The sequence below is a fragment of the Vulpes lagopus genome, chromosome 13 (assembly GCF_018345385.1).
Source record: "Vulpes lagopus strain Blue_001 chromosome 13, ASM1834538v1, whole genome shotgun sequence".
Taxonomy (NCBI): Eukaryota; Metazoa; Chordata; class Mammalia; order Carnivora; family Canidae; genus Vulpes; species Vulpes lagopus.
The window spans coordinates 34058378-34076580 of record NC_054836.1 but is presented as its reverse complement, the minus strand read 5'-3'; positions in this window follow the sequence as shown (position 1 = coordinate 34076580).

Below are 18203 nucleotides of genomic sequence, written 5' to 3'. Positions count from 1 at the left end.
CCATCTGCCTGTGTCTCTGCCTCTTTCCCTCTCTTTCTGTGTGTCTCATGAATAAATAAATAAAATCTTAAAAAAAATAAAATGAATTTGAGAGAAGTAGGGCACAGAGATACATAACTGCATGTAACTCTGAGTAGGAAGGACCAAAAGGAGAGAAGCTCACTTCTGAGTGTCCCCCCCTTCCTTTTTTTTTTTTTTTAACCAGTTATTTCTGCTTCTTTCCAGTCAGTGCCCATTCAAATCTGGCTGAGGCACTTTCTTTAATGAGTCATCTTTTTTAATATAAGCCTGTCTATTCACTAATGACCTGACTGAAGTCTCAGTTGTCTTGAATGGGAGTCAACCAATACTAAATCTCTAGTAACAAGAACTGAAAGCTGAATTTAAAGAATAAGTTTAGAGGTGAAAGTATAACTTTTATTGACACTATATTTGGAGGTGGTGGCATGTGTTTTTATCCTCAGCCCCCACAGGAAGATTTTGGACCAATTCAATGAACTTGCTTCAATCCCACCTTAACAGCATTTGGCATCCATCAGAAATGAGTCAAATTGTAGCTCTGCTTGTGACTGAGAACTTTATCTCTTCATCTTTAAAAATGAAGCTTTGCCCACTCAGCAGGGTTGTTGTAAGAACTAAATGAAATACCATAGATTCATCCAGGGGTACTTAGCAGGCATTCGGTAAATAGTAGTCTTGGGTTTTCCTTTAGATTAGACAGGGTTATCAGATAACACACTTCAGGACTAACCATTGGGGCAACTCTAAAACCAAATTGCTTTTTGACAGTGGAAAGGTGGAATTCTGTTCCTTGCAGGTTTGCCCATATTAGTGCATTTTTCTTTTTCTAGAAAGAGTTAAGACTGTCATTTCATATGCCTGTTATTCAAGTATGGGCTTCATTTTAATTTTAGTCTATCTTGTGTAGCAGAATAATCCTTCCATTTGTGCTTTAAAAATGTATGTATTATATGTTAATTATTTTTGTGGTTTTTGCCCAATTAAGGAGTTATTAAACTGTGCTCTTTTAATAGACAAGGTCACATACGTTAGTGAGAAAGAGGCTGTTATCTGGATCTCTGTCATTTACAGAGAAGTAATCTGAGGAGGAGGCTGGAGTTTGATTTTTTGTCCTATCCCAAGGGGCAAGGATGTCCAGAGATTGTACTTATATGGTGGGAAATATATGCCATAGAGAGGTAAATGGGAAGATAGGAGAAATTACACTGATAATGATTTTCAGACATCAAATCAGTGTGTTCTACATCCCAGCCATCCCTACTTTCCAGTTATCCAGCTCTCCAAACCACTGGATCAATAAAATACATTGCATCATGAGGAAAATAATGACCTAGTTGCAATTAGGAATGCATTGACTTTGAATTTAATAATGGAATTTTTTTCTATAGTCTGACAGCAAGCACTTTTGATTATTGCAAATGCTGGCTTGCTTTGAGAAAGGGATGATATTCTCCAAACTCCAAAACAAACATTCAACTTGAAGAGGATCAGGCAATTTACAGGATGGAACTAAGGAATAGGAGGAAAAGGATGTAATGCTGTCTGATTATTGAGAGATGGGGCCTGGGAGAGACCAAAAAAAAAAAAAAAATTAGAAGAAGAAGAAGAAGAAGAACAACAACAACAACAGCAACCAAAATCAGGCCCTATTATTCTGATTTTCCCCTTAAGGGCAAATACCAAAGAAGGAATAAATAATATCTAAGTAGGTTTAGGCATTCTAAAGACCACTGGAGCTTATAAGCTTTACTTTCTTGGGCATGGCCTGAGAAAATGGAAAGTTTCACAATGTTCCATGCATTTGAAATATCAGGAGCATTTATGTAATAAATAGCTGAAGCAATAGCTGAAGGAGGAATAATTAAAGAGGGTGGGCCTGAATGAAGTCTCATTTTGGTGTTGTGGAGGAAGCAAATAAAAAAATCATAGGTCTCTATAAGAGTTAATACCCTAGTGATCATTAGGAGGATTCTTGTAACCATATTAATGGAAGGTGTAAGATCCTTGTGACTGGAGGCTAGGGTGAAGTCCATGGACATCAGCAATGGGTAATAGGATGCCCTCTAAAAATCGAGCAGGACCATCTAAACTCAAAAAGATAATTAGTGGACATGTGATTTTACATCATTAGGGAAGCAGCCACAACAGAGGTCAACTCAGAAACCAAGAAGGATGTGATGATACATCACCTAGAGACTTGGATGTTCCTTCCCCATGTCAGTTTCATTCTGTACCCAGATACTATATTTGGAAGGAGAAGAGAAATAATTTAAAACCATGAGAGAATCCTAAATATGAGATAAATATATGTATTCTGACTTCTGTGGTAAGGAGGCTTTTAGAGTATAGAATATTCTTTATAAAACTAAATTGTATTTTTGATATGTGAATGTATACTTGCTGAATTCATATCTTTCCTACAAGAAAGACGGCTATGAAGGTGGGTCAGATTTTTTTAGGATAGAATTTGCCTTTGAACAAGACTCCTGAAAATGGAAATATGGAAAATTAGCCAAAAGCTATTAAGACATTCTATAACTGATGTCTTTCATTTCTTCCTTGGCATTTATCCACTGTGTGCCAGGATATCTGAGGCCTAAGTTTTAAAATGGAGATTAATATCTTCTTACAGGTTACATATGAGCTTGTAGGAAACAAAGTGAGGAAATGCTGATGACCACAGTATAGTCTGTGGAGCACTTTGGGAACTTCACTTGTGGAATCTCCTAGAGCTTGTATCTGCTCAGTCTTAAAGGGACCTGCATGTTGTATATTTATATATGACATTCCTTGATAATGTTTATGGCAATGCTATCTTCCCCTCAAGCCATCCCATTGTAGTCTCTTGAGAGGTTGGAGAGTAGAAGCTAAAAGTAATTGTAATATGTGCATGGCTATAGGGCTTGATTCAATAGGCAAAACCAGAAATAGAGCTCTAGTTAGACACAGAGGATCTGGAAAATAACAGGCCGAAGCAGGCAGGCAAGGTAAACTCCAGAAACCTATGCTAAGACAGAAGGAGTAACCAAGTATTAGGGAAGTCTAGCCCTTAACAGATCCAACTCTAGCTGTGAAATTTGGATAGTGAGCGTTGACTTACATTTAATAGTAAGCAAAAGGCTGTGGAAAGCAGTGATACTCAATTTGCTTCTTGCTCAGCTGTAGAGATGGGTTGAGTATGGATGGGTCTGATTAAAAAAATACCAGAAATGAGGCATAAAAAATGGCATACTCTATAAACATGGTAAATGGCTTCTTTTTGTTTTATCCCAAATGGTGTGTGTCTGGAGGCATGAGTTTATTTGCCTCCTGCTTTGAAGGCAGACCTCCTCATAGGCCAACATGATCCACTCTCTAGAATTTCTGCATCCTTTTAAAACTCTGGTTGTTGACCTGTCCCTGACCTATATCTATTTCCAAGGCTGCTTAACAGGCTTCTGCCTATTTGTCATCCCTGAAGCCCTTTGTTAGTAACTGCCTATTCCAGCTGTATTCTACTGCCAGGATTCTATTTTCTTCTTGCTGTAATTTCAGCCAAACTAGCCCTCAAAGCTGTTTGTTCTTGGTATTGATAGTGGTAAGTGGCAAGATGTCCTATTACCTAATGCTTTCAAACTCATAATAGTTGTAACATTCAAATGAGATTTTACATGAGAGGCTGGGAAAACAAAATCAGTATCTAATTTTGTTAATTGCTTTGTGATGTTAACAGATAAACATAATAGCTAAAAAATTCTGTAACAATAAGCTTGTAAAAAACTGGGTATTCAAGCTATTAACATATGGGGTTGCCAAATAAATCAATGACTGAACAGTTATTAGTTTAGACTTTTAACTTTGCAAGTTTTAAGGCACTCTTTTGGTTTTTTTAGAAGGATACTTTCTTATAAAATTAATGTCTATTGGCTACTTCTAACCCTTTTTCCTAATTTTGAAAGAAAACCCAACAGGAAGTCACAGAACTCACTGCTTCACTCTGTGCCAATTCCCTCAGACCACACAGAAGCGAAGGCTAGATGGTTTGGCAGAGCTATCAGACCTGAGGAGAGATTTGGCCTTATGACAAGCAGAAGGGAAGCTGAGGTGGTGTCACTAGGCCAGGCCAGGACAGAAGAGTGGTTACAGGTAGTGCTAGTGAACTGCCTACATCCTCAGTGGAAGCAGCTGGGTAGGAAATTTGTCCCAGGGGAAAGAGAAAACACTTTGGTTCACCTGATGTCAGGATAAAATGAAAGTTGGCATTTTAGGAAGTTATTGAGACCACAAAGATTGCTTGTGGATGGAGAAGAGGTAGTGCTGGTAGGACGCCTATGATCTATTGTAGGTTGCTTTAAATACCCAGTAATGCCACTTTCTAGGTTTAAAGCCATGTAAAACGATGCTGTCTGCATACTTTGTTGGGATGAAATCCCAACTTAAAAATAAAACAAAATCTTCAAAAAAAAAGAGACAACTAAATGTAAAAATATTTTCCAGATTAATATATCTTTATGATTGCCTTTGAAGAAAATAGGTTTATCTAATTTAAATTTTTTAAAAGATTTTATTTATTTATTCATGAGAGACGCAGAGAGAGAGGCAGACACAGGCAGAGGAAGAAGCAGGCTCCCTACAGGGAACCTGATGCGGGACTCAATCCCAGGACCCCTGGATCACAACCTGAGCCAGAAGCTCAACTACTAAGCTACCCAGGCACCATGATTTATTTAATTTAAAAAAGTACTTTAAAGCAAGTTCATATGTGGGGTAAGGTAGATCCTATAAAGACATAACATTATTGTTATGGTCATTAGAAGTAAACTTAAGTTTTAAAAATTTATAACGCTGTACATTCTGTGGAATATAAATAGTAATATTAGACAAATTTTACTGAAGACTTACTCTGACCCAGGCACCATGTTTAGTGGTTTACATTTATTTTTTTTTCTTCAAAGTTTAAAACTTTGAAGCAATTACTATTTTTATTGTGACTAAAGAGATGAGAAAACTGAGTCATGGAGAAGCTAAGACAACTTATTCATAGTCACATATATAGTAGGTACCAGATCTGGGATTCAGATCTATGTATGACCCTTAGTCAACCCTGTCTACCTGGGATTCTCAGTTGCGAATCTCCTCCTCTACAAAAGCTGTTTCCCAAAAGCAGCTTAGAATTGCGACAATAAACCACTACATATTCACAGAAACGGCTGAAATTTAAAAAGACTTGTAATACAAATGTGTCTAGGATAGGCGCAACTGAAGCTCTTATACATTGCTGGTATAGGTATTAAAGGGCACAATCTGTTTGCAGAAGAGTTCAACAGTTCCACATATAGGTAGCATACACTTACACAACCCTATGATTCCATTCTTGGGTATTAACCAAGAGAAATGAAAATGTACTGGTACAAAATTGTTCATACTAGCTTTATTTATGATATTCAAACATAGAAACAATTCAAATGTCCATCAAGTGGTGAATGGATAAACCATTTGTGGTGGATACATACAATGAAATATTACTCAGCATTGAGAAGGAATGACTACTGATACAACATGGATAAGACTAAAAATACTATGATTAGCAAAAGAGGACAGACAAAAAGAGCACATACTGAATGTTTTTATTCATGTGAAATTCTAGAATAGGCAAAAGTGATCTTTAGTGATATAAGGCAGATCAGTGGTTGACTACTACTGGAAAAGTAGGATTAACTCTATAGGGGAATGATTAAAATATTGGATGACATAAATATTCTATATCCTCATTTCATCATGGTTACACAGGTTTGCCTATTTGTCAAAACTCACAGACTAAACCATATACTTAAAATGGTCATAAACTCTATGCTTAAATTACTCCTGAATAAAGTTGATTTAAAATTTTGCTGTTTTCTGTAGTTTAGTCCCTACTGCCTAGGGATTCCCAACCTTTACTTCTTTGAACTTTGAGCTAGTATGTATGTAGTAATATGTATTAATTTATTTATGAGATAGTGTATTTACCTGCTTACAGATTAAGTTACTTTACAAAATTGAATTATGTATATTTTTGTTTAGTGTTTTCTTATGTTTGTCTGTTTGGTCTTTTTTTTTTTTTTTCTGACTGCATGAGTTAAAACAGTTTTTACATTCTTATTGTATGAAAAATTATGCACTGCCAGAATTTTCAAAATATACTGCATAATGCCAAACATTCAAATAGTAAGGTGAAAATTTGAATCAAGCATTCATATTTATTCACTCTTTATTAATCAAAAACCTCTTAAACCAGTACCTCACATATATAAAGCAATGGAAAAGAAGTCCTTAATGGTGAGCTTGAAATGTTAACTCCTGAATTATCATCTCATCATCTCATATGGATTGATTGTAGTTTTTGCAAGTTTTAGTTTCAATTGAAAGTCAGTGTGCTATTGTAGGAAGAGTTTAAATGTTGCAATCAGGTGGCCTGGTTTGAATTTGAATTCTAGTTTTACCACTTACCTGCTGGATGACTACAGACTTTTAGATTATTCACTTAACTGAAAGAGATAATCTAATTGGATTGTGACAAACAGGAAGAGTGTAGAGCATATAACAGATGCTAATATCTAATGGCCACAGTTCTTGCCATTTATTGTATTAAATTGTATTAAATGTAGTATAATAAGAATCTGTATTTTAAAATTAGAATCAAAGGTTTAGATCTCTTTACTGACCAGCTTGGGGCCTAGGGCAAACTCCTGGACCTCTTTGAAATTTTTTTTTTACTGACCATTTATTTATAAAATATAGTAATGACATTGGTTTATTTTGCAGTTTAAATCAGACTTTATAAATTGAAATATATAGCACACTTGGTACAGAGTAAGACCCCATAAATACTGATTTGAAATCCAATTTTTATTGAAACTTTCACATAAAATGTATAATAATTCTATTCAATAGGATATTAATAATAGTATTCTATTCACCAACCATTCCCAAAGATAAGTATTTGCACCACCTTATCTTAAGAAAAAAGAAACACTGAGATCATAGAGCTTTTCCTATTTTATCCAGACCTTCAATATTTTAAAGGTATCCCTAAAGAACTGTCCAGATAATGCAGAAGGCATTTTATGATCCTGTACCCTAAATGCTTATTTGTATCTTTTGTTAGATTTCTATGAAAGCCTACAAGTTGGGAAACAGAAGGCAATGCAACTAATAACAGTACAGCACTGATAATTTCTTTTGGCAGCACAACTGTTTCATCATAACTTGCTTATTAAACAGATGAATTAGGAAGATGTCAAAATAGACTTGAAGCTCCAGGGACTTGAGCTCTGTAAAATTATGTTATAAATTATTCCTCTACCGGAATGCTTTTTTCTAATTAGATATTTATTAACACAGATAATGAATAAAGAGTTATAATAAAAAACAGGTAAAATAAATGAACACATATAATGAGAAAAACATTAATATAATATTGTTTGAAAATGAGAAAGTAAACTCTAAGAAAATAAAGCAAGATGATAAAACTATACATTCTTTAAAAAGTGAGTATAGAAATATTAACACACTGTGATGTAAAAGTAAAGGTAGCAGCATGTCTTCCAAACTTTTGAATGAGAAAAGAATATATTGCTTGGCTTATTTATTTGTAACTGCCAAGCTGACTCTTCATTTCTGCATAATACTCTATGTGCCTACCTGCAGGTTTAATTATTCTGATGTGAGGATATATATGATATCAAGAAATGTTGGGACCATCATGATTTTTAGTTAGAGATGCATGTGCATATGAGACCTTTTAATTTCCAAGAACTTATTTTTCATATTTAATTAAGGAAATATCTTACTTTTTTTTTTTAAATCTTGTCTGGAAAATTGAGTTCATTTCAAATAAAATGATAGAAGTATAACTACTGGTATTTAAAATAGTATAGGTTGATTCAATTAAATAATTTAAGTTAGTTTAATTCTTTTTTTTAATATTTAATTTATTTATTCATGGTAGACAGAGAGGGAGAGGGGCAGAGGACACAGGCAGAGGGAGAAGCAGGCTCCACTCAGGGAGCCCGACGTGGGACTGGATCCGGGGTCTCCAGGATCACGCCCTGGGCTGAAGGCGGTGCTAAACCGCTGAGCCACCCAGGGATCCCAAGTTAGTTTAATTCTTAAGTAAGAATTTAAACCCCATATATAATTATTTTCTAAATAAAGCACCAAAGTAACAACTTCCCTCATTATTGTTCTTACTGCCTTCTATTATTCCCTCAGTATTATCAAAAAAGTCAAACCACAGTACAATATATTAGAGAACACAGGCAGTTTAGTCTGGTCATGAATATGTTACATATAAAATAATCATAATTAGTTAATAAATCATAAAGAGAAATCAATTCATCAGATTAAAATAACTGAATAATGAAACAGAAGCTAGATAAGAATGTCTATGTGAGAAGCAGAATTATAAGTGCATTATATGGAGAAAACCCTTTGTCTCATGAATCTGTGTTGTGTTTAATAACTACTTTCCATACAGAATCCTTTCAACTACTGTGAAACTTCTTGAGGATAGTTAGTTGCCCCAGACTTGCATGGTTATAATATGCTAAAGTTTTTTTTAGAACCAAAATATCCTGACTTTGTGTTTACTGTTCTTTTACTCTGTTGGATAGAATAAAATCACATAGAACCGGGATTGCTTATTTAACTAATGGATTGTTCATCTTTTTAAAAATAGAAAATTTATATTCATCAAGTAATTTTGGCAGGTTCAAATTTACTAGCTAGTCAATGGTTTATTGATTATGCTCATAAACATTCACACTTAGCAAATCTACTTTTTCCTATGCTTGTGTCTTAAATGAGAATGTTTGATATGTGAATCACTATCATATTTGAAAAATGGAGCTATATCAGTAAGTTACCATAATGAAGCATCACAAACGGTATCAAAGGCTTAACTTTCTGTATCTCAGTTCTTTTTAATGGTAAACTTTTATGAATTAAAATCACCCAACTATTCTCTAGGCTTGAAAAATTGTTTTTATTTTTTATTTATTTATTTATTTATTTTTTTTATTTATGATAGTCACAGAGAGAGAGAGAGAGAGAGAGAGAGAGAGAGAGAGAGAGGCAGAGACACAGGCAGAGGAAGAAGCAGGCTCCATCTCCATGCACCGGGAGCCCGACGTGGGATTCGATCCCGGGTCTCCAGGATCGCGCCCTGGGCCAAAGGCAGGCGCCAAACCGCTGCGCCACCCAGGGATCCCGAAAAATTGTTTTTAATAATATTTAAAATAAAAGCTTAATGAATTGTCTGTGATTAGTAATTCAGTAACCCTGATATACATCAGTAACCATGACTTCTGACTGATTCCACAAGAATTTAGAACATGGGCATAGCAGATAGCTATGCATGTTTACATATCCAGTATCCATGTCCTTTTCTTCTGGCATAATAACATCTTGACTTTCCTTTGGAGAGCTGCTCTTCCCTACTTTAAGTTTAGGCTCCAGAGATGGGCACCCCAGGCCTACTCAATAAAAATCCTTTTGGCACTAAAGAAGAGCTCTTTCTCATACTGAGTCTGCAAAGATGGAGGAAGCTAAGCTTCAAGTGTCTTAGGCCATGTTGTTACCAGGTGGAAAGATCTTGCTAGTGAAAGAAATCTACATGGAAAAAAGGAAAGCTAAGAAATGGAATAATAGAGATTCCTAATGTTATTTCTTTACATCAATCATAGCCAGCTCTCACTTTTGGACTTGTGATTTCATGCATGCATCCACCCATTTATTTATTTCATAGCCATCTGATTTGAGTTTCTGCTACTTGTAACTAAAAATGTGCTGATTATTACATCGTGTGGATGGATGATTTTAGTGCTTCACCATGAGTAAGTTCAGAGTTAACAACTTAGAAAATTTCATGAAGGTATGTTGAATCTCAAGTATATATTATGGTCTTAAATATGTTGTGCAGTAACAGGGATTCATTTTCTCAACTATAACTTCTGGTAACAAGGTATAGAATACCTGTGCTAGGTGTGCCTATTTAGTGTTCCACACACAAAAAAATAGAAGAATTTCCTTTGAAAATAGCAGGTGAAGCAGAGAATGATCAAATAATACTAATTAAAGATCAATGAAATCTAATGAATGTTATTTATAATTAAAATTATATGAGAGTGCACCTAGGTGGCACAGTTGATTGAGTGTCCGATTTTCGGTTTCTGCTCAGGTCATGATCTCAGGGCTGTGGAATGGAACCTCTCATTGGTTTTGCGTTCAGTGTGGACTTTGCTGGAGATTCTCTCTCCCTCTCTCTCGGCTCCTTTCGTTCCTGCTCTCTCTCTCTCTCTCTGTCCCTCTCTCTCTCTCTCTAATAAATAAATCTTAAAAAATTATGTGAGATCTTCTCTAAATGTAGGTCCAGGTAAATTCTTTGTATCAAATAATGTGAAAGCAGTATGTTCCCCAAAAGAGACCAAAATTTTCTTAGAACATATCTTTAATTTCTTAAGACAGTGACAGAGATTTGCTTCTTTAAATGTGGAAGCATTCATGTTTAACTTCTAAGCCTCTTCTCCCTTCCTTTCCTCCCTCCACAAATATTTATGGTAGTCCCTCCTGTGTCAGACATTGTGCTAAGTGCAAGGGATGCAGTAGTGAACAGGTCTGACATGAATTTGTTTCTTATATACTTCTAAATGTTATTATAAATTTGTTATGGAATGGTAGAAAGGTGTTCTAAGGTCTACCAAAATTATAGATGCTTCTATTCTCTAGGTAAGACCATACTATAGATATATTATGCCAGACAATGAGGTAGAAACTATGACATTGTTTGCATTATTGTCAGTTTAGGAAACAAATCCTTAGGAAGCTTTTTTTAAAGAAATAAATGGAAGTTTCATTTATGTTTTATTCTCTAACATATTCAGTACCAAGTAACACCTCTATCATTGGCACTGCTTCTACTGTTTGCCTAAGAAGTCCCTTTTCAAGTATATGAAAAGACCTGGCCCCTGAAATGTGGCAAGGTTCACTTGGCCATGGGGATTGATGGCAAAGGTTGCTTGAGGTACCCTGAAAACAAACAGGCAAGCTTATTAAGAAAGGGGAGAAATTCTGAACTCTTTCATTACTCTTTTTAGAGAGGAAATTTTCTTTTTGGGGGACACAAAAAGTCACATCTTGTTTATATGAATTTTGATACTGATAGCAAGTTTCATATATTCTATTAAAGTAACTTAAAAGGCAAACAATAAAGTAGGACTTCCAGGCAAAATTAAACTTATTTTTATAAAGGATTTGTAGTGTGTTGTGTTTTTCTTCCTTATTGAATATGTGGGTTATTTCTAAGAAGAGTCACAGTTCTTGACATACATAGTGCACAGACAGCAGACAGCAATCATGATGGTCAGTCTCATTAGTTTCCTTTGATAGAAAAAGGTCTCTTTATATCATGGTGTAAGAGAGTTAGGTCCTTTAAAGGAAATGATTTATTTCCTTTGAAAATGACAACTTTAAGGGCACTCAGCTCATGCCTCCATCGCTTGACTGAATCTTTGCTAATTAACTTCTATCTAATCCTGGTATGTTTGTCAATTGCTGTTTACTTTCGGGCTTCTCAGATTATTAACTATGTTTGTATAGTCAATGTCCAATAGGGATAGTATATTTCATTTCCTCAAATTATTTGACAAGTGGCATTTTTTTCTTCTTCTCATGGGATTTGTTCATACTAATGTTCTGCACAATGACCATCATGAAATTAGTTGCTGATCTAGAAAGGAGCATTTTCTCTGCTAAAATCAGTCAATTATTTTTATTTCAAATAGTGTCGAGAACATTGCCACATTTAATGTGAAAGTTAATAGACTGTATGAAAGCAATGGTAATAATTTTCTTTTTTTTCTAGCTTTACTGAGATATAATTGATGTATAGCACTGTGTAAGTTTAAGGTATACAGTATGATTTGATACAGGTATATATTATGAAATGGCCGCCCCAGTAAGGTTAGTTAAAATTTTTATCACCTTAAATAATCGCCTTTTGTGTATGTGTGTGTATGGTGAGAACATTTCAGATTTACTCTTTTAGGAACTTTCAAGTATATAATACAGTATTGTTAACTATAGTCTCAGTGCTATACATTAGATCCCCCAGAACTTACTCATCTTACAACTGGAAGTTGTATGCTTTGACCAACATCTCTCTATTTACCCCCAAACTGCAGCCCCTGGCAACCACCACACTACTGTTTCTATGGGCTTGACTCTTTTTTTTTTTTTCTTAAAGATTTTATTTATTTATTTATTAGAGACAAAGAGAGAGAGAGAGAGAGAGAGCACAAGCAGAGGGAGGGGCAGAGAAGCAGGCTCCCCACTGAACAATGTGGACCTCAATCTCAGAACCCTAGGACCATAAGCTGAGCCAAAGGGAGATGCTTAACCAACTGAGCCACCCAGACACCCTGGGCTTGACTTTTTTTTTTTTAACTCTATATATAAGTGAGATTTTCTTCAGTACTTGTCTTTGTCTGACTTATTTCACTCAGAATAATGCCCTCAATGACATTCATGCTATCCCCAAAGGCAAGATTTCATTTTTTTTAAAGGTTGAATAAGATTCCATTGTATATATACACCACAGTTTCTTTACCTATTCTATTGTATACAAATACTTAGATTGTTTTCATGTCTTGACTATTATTGACTAGATACTGCTTCAAAGAACACAGGGGTACAGATAACTCTTCAAAAAAGTGATTTAATTTCCTTTGGATATATATATCCAGAAGTGGGATTGCTGGATTACATGATAGTCCTTTTTAAGGAACATCTAGATTGGTTTTTATAGTGGCTGTACTGATTTACATTGCCACCAAGAGTGCACAAAATTTCCGTTTTCTCCACCTCCTCACCGAATTTGTAATCTCTTGTCTCTTTGATACTTGCTTCTAATAGGTGTGAGATAATATCTCATTATGGTGTTGATTTAGATTTTCCTGATGATCAGTATTATTGAAGGTATTTTCATGTACCTGTTCACCATTTATATGTCTTTGAAAAAATGCCTTTTCAAATCCTTTGCCCATTTTTAAATGAGACTGTTTTTCTTTCTCTCTCTCTTTCTTTCTTTCATTCTTTCTGTCTCTCTCTCCTCCTTTTGCTTTTGAGTTGTAGAAGTTCATTATCTATTTTACATATTAAACCCTTATCAGATATATGATTTATAATTATTTTCTCCCTTTACATAGGTTGCCTTTTCATTTTGTTGATTGTTTCTTTTGCTGTACAGAAACATTGTGGTTTGATGTAGTCTCATTTATTTTTGCATATGTTGCTTGTGCTTTTGGTGTTAACCAAATATCATTGTAAAGTCCAATGTCAAGAAGTTTTTTCCCTCTGTTTTCTTCTAAGAGTTTTAAGGTTTTAGGTGTTAATCCATTTTGAATTAGTTTTTGCAAGTAGTGTAAGACAGGGGTACAGTTGCATTCTTTTACATGTGGAGATCCAGTTTTCCCATCACTGTATCTAGTCTCTTTATTGAAGAGACTATCTTTTCCCCATGGAGTATTTTTGGCCACTTTATAAAATATTATTTGACTATATACACATGGGTTTCTTTCCATGCCTTCAACTCTGTTTCATTGGTCTGTGTGTTTATTTTTACATCAGTATCTTGTTTTTACTATGGTTTTGTAGTATAATTTGAAATCAGAAAGTGTAAGTTTCTTAATGGCCAAATAGAAGAGACTTCAATTTTGTTAAGGAACTCCTTTCTTTGGGCTGCTTCTAAATATCAAATCCACTTTTAAAAGGTAGAGATTTGGTTTTCACTTCAGACCAAAATAGAATAACAGTCCGGATTATCTTCTCACGTGCCTGGAGCCTATGGCTTCCGATGATGCCACATCTGCACTCTCCCTCTCTTTCCCTACTCCAGAGTGGGATCTTTTTCCACATTTAAAATCTAGTTTTTCTTGAAACATGAGAAGAGCAGCCTTAGCAACCTCCACACTAAAGCATTTCACACACCAAGTCTTTCTCATTCTTCATGCCTTCCTCACTGGAATGGAAGTAGGTGAGAAGAGGTCAAATCTGGGGCAACCGATAGTTTCTTAAACATAGATTTGAAATAATAATTTGTTAACTGGAGGAGTATATGAAATAATAGTAATAAGGTACAATTTTTGACTCTTCTTTTAATTTTTTTTAATTTGAATTTTTAACTTCTCCTTTAATCTTTTTTATTGGCTGTGATAAATACTGAGGATTGTCCAGCTGATAGTCTATTATGTACACTTGTACAGACACACAAACCATGAGCAAGTCCTCAGAAATTCTAGCCTCTCTTTCAATTTCTGACCTTTGTTATTTCCTCCTTCTAAAATATTCTTTGCCTCACTTTTCACTCACCAGCTCCTAACCTTCCTCAGATATCAGCTCAAATATCACTTCCTCTAGAAAGCCTTACTGCTTAAGATTGGGATAGATGTTACTCTTATGTGCTCTGAATATAGTCTCTGCTAACATTTACTTTAGCCCTTAAGATTCTAGGTTGAAATTGCTTATTCTTTTCTGATTCTCCTATTAAATTTTAAACTCCTTTCGGCAAGCACTGTATCTTATTCACTGTTGTATACCCAGTGCTTGGCATAGTGCCTGGCCCATGAAAGCTGCTCAAAAATATTTTGGCTATTCATCCAGGGATACATAGCTAATGAGCGGCAGATCTGGGATTCAAATCCAGCTCTCTGTGCCTGTGGGGCATCTTTTTGTCTTGCGCTGAGAAATACTACCTCTTACTCCCACACACACTCACCTAAATACATAGGTATTAAAAATCTAGTCTTCAAAGTCTAGCTAGGGAATGATCCACAGCTAAAGTAAATGATTCTAAATACCTTCACTGAAGTGTGACAAAAGTTGGCACCACATGTGGTGTTCCTACTGCAGTGTGCTTTGTGGGAGGAATAGGCCCTGATGCATTTCTCATGTGATGGAATAATAATAATACCTACAAACCAGCCATTTGGAATAAATAGGTCATGGGTGAATTGCACAAAACGGCCTCTCCCAATGAAACAATGTTATTCCATAAAATATATCTAAAAGTTATCAACTTGTTCACTTAGATTGGGAGGAACGAAGTGTTTTGTGGGTGTTTCTAATAATGGAGAAAATTACATTTTAAGTCTTTTCCCTTAAGTATATTTTAACTGAAATTTTATTATATGTTATAATTTATGATGTATTTGTGCTATAAGACAATACATCTTTCAGTCTCCACTGTAATGATGAATTATGCAAAAGTCTTAGTGTTTTTTCTTCTTAATCATTTGGATGCTCAACTTTTAGATTATGGTAGCATTACAGGCTGCTGCAGCTGAAAAGAGAAAGGAGAATTTGACAACAATTCCTACAGCTGTACACAGTGTATTTTATACCCTTGTTACTTGAGAAAGTTTATTTGTAATTCAGGTGGCACAGACTGAACGTATAAACCTATTCATTGTGCTCATTCACACTTTTTAATGGATTTGATGTCTGAAGGCCTTAACTGCCAAGTATCTACCTAAAGCAGAGGTAGTCAAACACATGTGTTTTAAAAGCAAATGCGTTAAAGTTTTTAAATCAAGAGATTTAGCCTCAAAATATATATTTCTGAGATCTGAAAAATTAAGTGATCTGAGACAGATGCCTATGCAGCATAATCTCCTAGAGGGATATAGCTGCTGCCTGGTTCCTTTCAGGCACAAGTATCTCTAGTCCCTTACACCCACACATTTCCCCCTTTCGTGTTATCTCCTTAGCTCTCTTGGCACTGTTTGGTTTTGATTCTTTATAGTTTTTTTTTTTTTTTTTTTAGGTAAGCTCTATACCTGACATGGGGCTCAAAACTCATGGACATTGATTTCTTTTTATTTGGGCTAAACTATTCCTGTTTGAATAAATAATGATATGTCTGTCAACCAATAAAAAGGATCCAAACAAAACTTATTTTTAAGATTAATAGCTGTTGCATTCTTTAATCTGTAAGTACTGGGAAGTATTTTTTTTTAAGTCATTACTGTAGGAATAAGTGAACTTTTGGCCAATATTATTTTCATATATGACTTAATTTAGCTCATAAAGAATGAATGGAACATCTATCTATGAAGCCGTCTTCTTTCAAGGAACTTGTAGCTATTCTCTACTGTATCAGTCAATTTTCAACAAACCAGCAATAAGATTGTGAATTTGGGGTAGGATAGGTTACAATCTGTTAAATAAAACAGAGAAGAATTAAACTTTTAAAACTATCTAGAAATGTTAATTCATAAAGATCCTAGAATTTTCATCAAAATGAATAGAAACGTAAATCCGTAAATTCTATTCATTTTACCACCCCTACCTCACCTCCCCATGCCTACAAAACAAACCCTAAGTGTTTTATAAGTAAGCATTTTTCTTCTTGGGGGAAAAATGGACAGTCCTTGAAAAGTAAGGTTCACTTGTACTCTCACTGAGCATAGTTGTAGAAAGTAGGTCATTGCTTTCCTCACCAAATTAACTAAATATGTTAGCCCTTGAACTTAAAAAAAAATCACACTGTTAGCACTAGAACAGCCATGGTGTTCTTCATGGATCTGTTCCCTAGTTAGGAAACAGCTGTTTTCATGTTCTTTGTCCTGCTTTATTGCCTTCTAAATATTTCAGTGTTTCTTCTACTTTCAAGACAGAACGGCACAGAGATTTGCCAATTCCTGGTACCAGCTCTCTTGGCTATAGCCATTTTGTGGCATTTTGATTTTGGACTTTATTAGTTTGATTGAATTTTTTGCAATTATGACAACATAAAGAAATGAATCCAGAATGAATAGACTAAGTTATAACTTGGTTATCAAGCTTGAAGTCCATCAATTTTTTTTTATTCCAAACTGCTCCTTAATATCCTTTTTTTTTTTCTTAATATCCTTTAAAAATCCTGTGGTTGTTACAAACAACACCTCTTCCTTAGAAGATGGTACTGGTCTCATAAGTAGAAATTATATACTTACTGATTTTGCCCTACAGTCATGTTGATTTTCTTGAAGCCTCTGACCCCTGCACACACCAGTCAGTATTTTTGCTCCTAGATTTCCCTCTAAATGAAATTCCAGTATCTTCTTTCCATTCAGTGATTTCCTAACTTTCTCAAACCGTAGCACCATTTCTGCTTTCACCTTTCTATCAGTGCATCTGCTTTAGCTGAGCTCTCTAAGGAGATGCACATTACCAAATTCAATAGTCCTTAGTCTTTCTCTTCATTTTTCTACAGATTCTTCCTTTGGAACTGCTGTTACCTGTGTGACTCTACAGTTTCCTGGTTCCTTCTTCCCTTCCTACTTAGTTTCTTTCACAGATTTCTCTTCCTCTGCCTATCCCTTAAATAAAATAAAACACATTTTATTTTTGGAACTTTCATGTGCTTCTCTCTTCCGGAGTGATGTAGTACGTACTTATCTATGGAGACACATTCCTATGCCACTAGCTCTCAAAGCTGTCTAGATCTTTTTTTTTTTTTTGCCCCCACTTTTATGCCCAACCTTTGAATGCACATACTCATTTATGTGGAATACAATACTTCAACTTCAACTTACATTTTTGCCTCCAAGCCTAATCCTCCTCTTTTATTCCTTATTATTGTGAAGAAGATCTTTATATATGCAAAAACCTAAACTAAACCCTGGGACTAATCCTGATCTGCTTTCTCTTATTATGGAATTCAATCATTTACTGCAGGGAGGTGGAGAAGTTACAAAGACCATTCAGTTCTGCTCCAGTGGCCTGCTCTTCATCATGCGGGCTGCCATCTGGGAATAGGCTCCCAGATCGTGACTTTGGTGATCTAATTATTCTTAGAATCTAACCTCAAGCTCCTTCCTCCTCCACTGAAAATCTAGTCAGTGACATCTTAAAATGTAAATCTGTTCTCATTACTCTCAAAAACAAACAAATACCCTTACACAGGCTCATTGCTTGTAACAGAGGTTTCCAAACTTTTTCTTTTTAATAAATAAAGGAATTCTTAAGTAGAAGCCCAAACAGATAAAAGCAAAGGAGCTTTTATTTCTAGCCAGCCTGAGAGTACTCTATTCTATAACTTGAAAATCACTGGCCCATGATATAGAATCAAAATTCCTCCATATGGCAAACAAGGCCCTCTCTGTCAATCTTTCCCACCCTTCCAC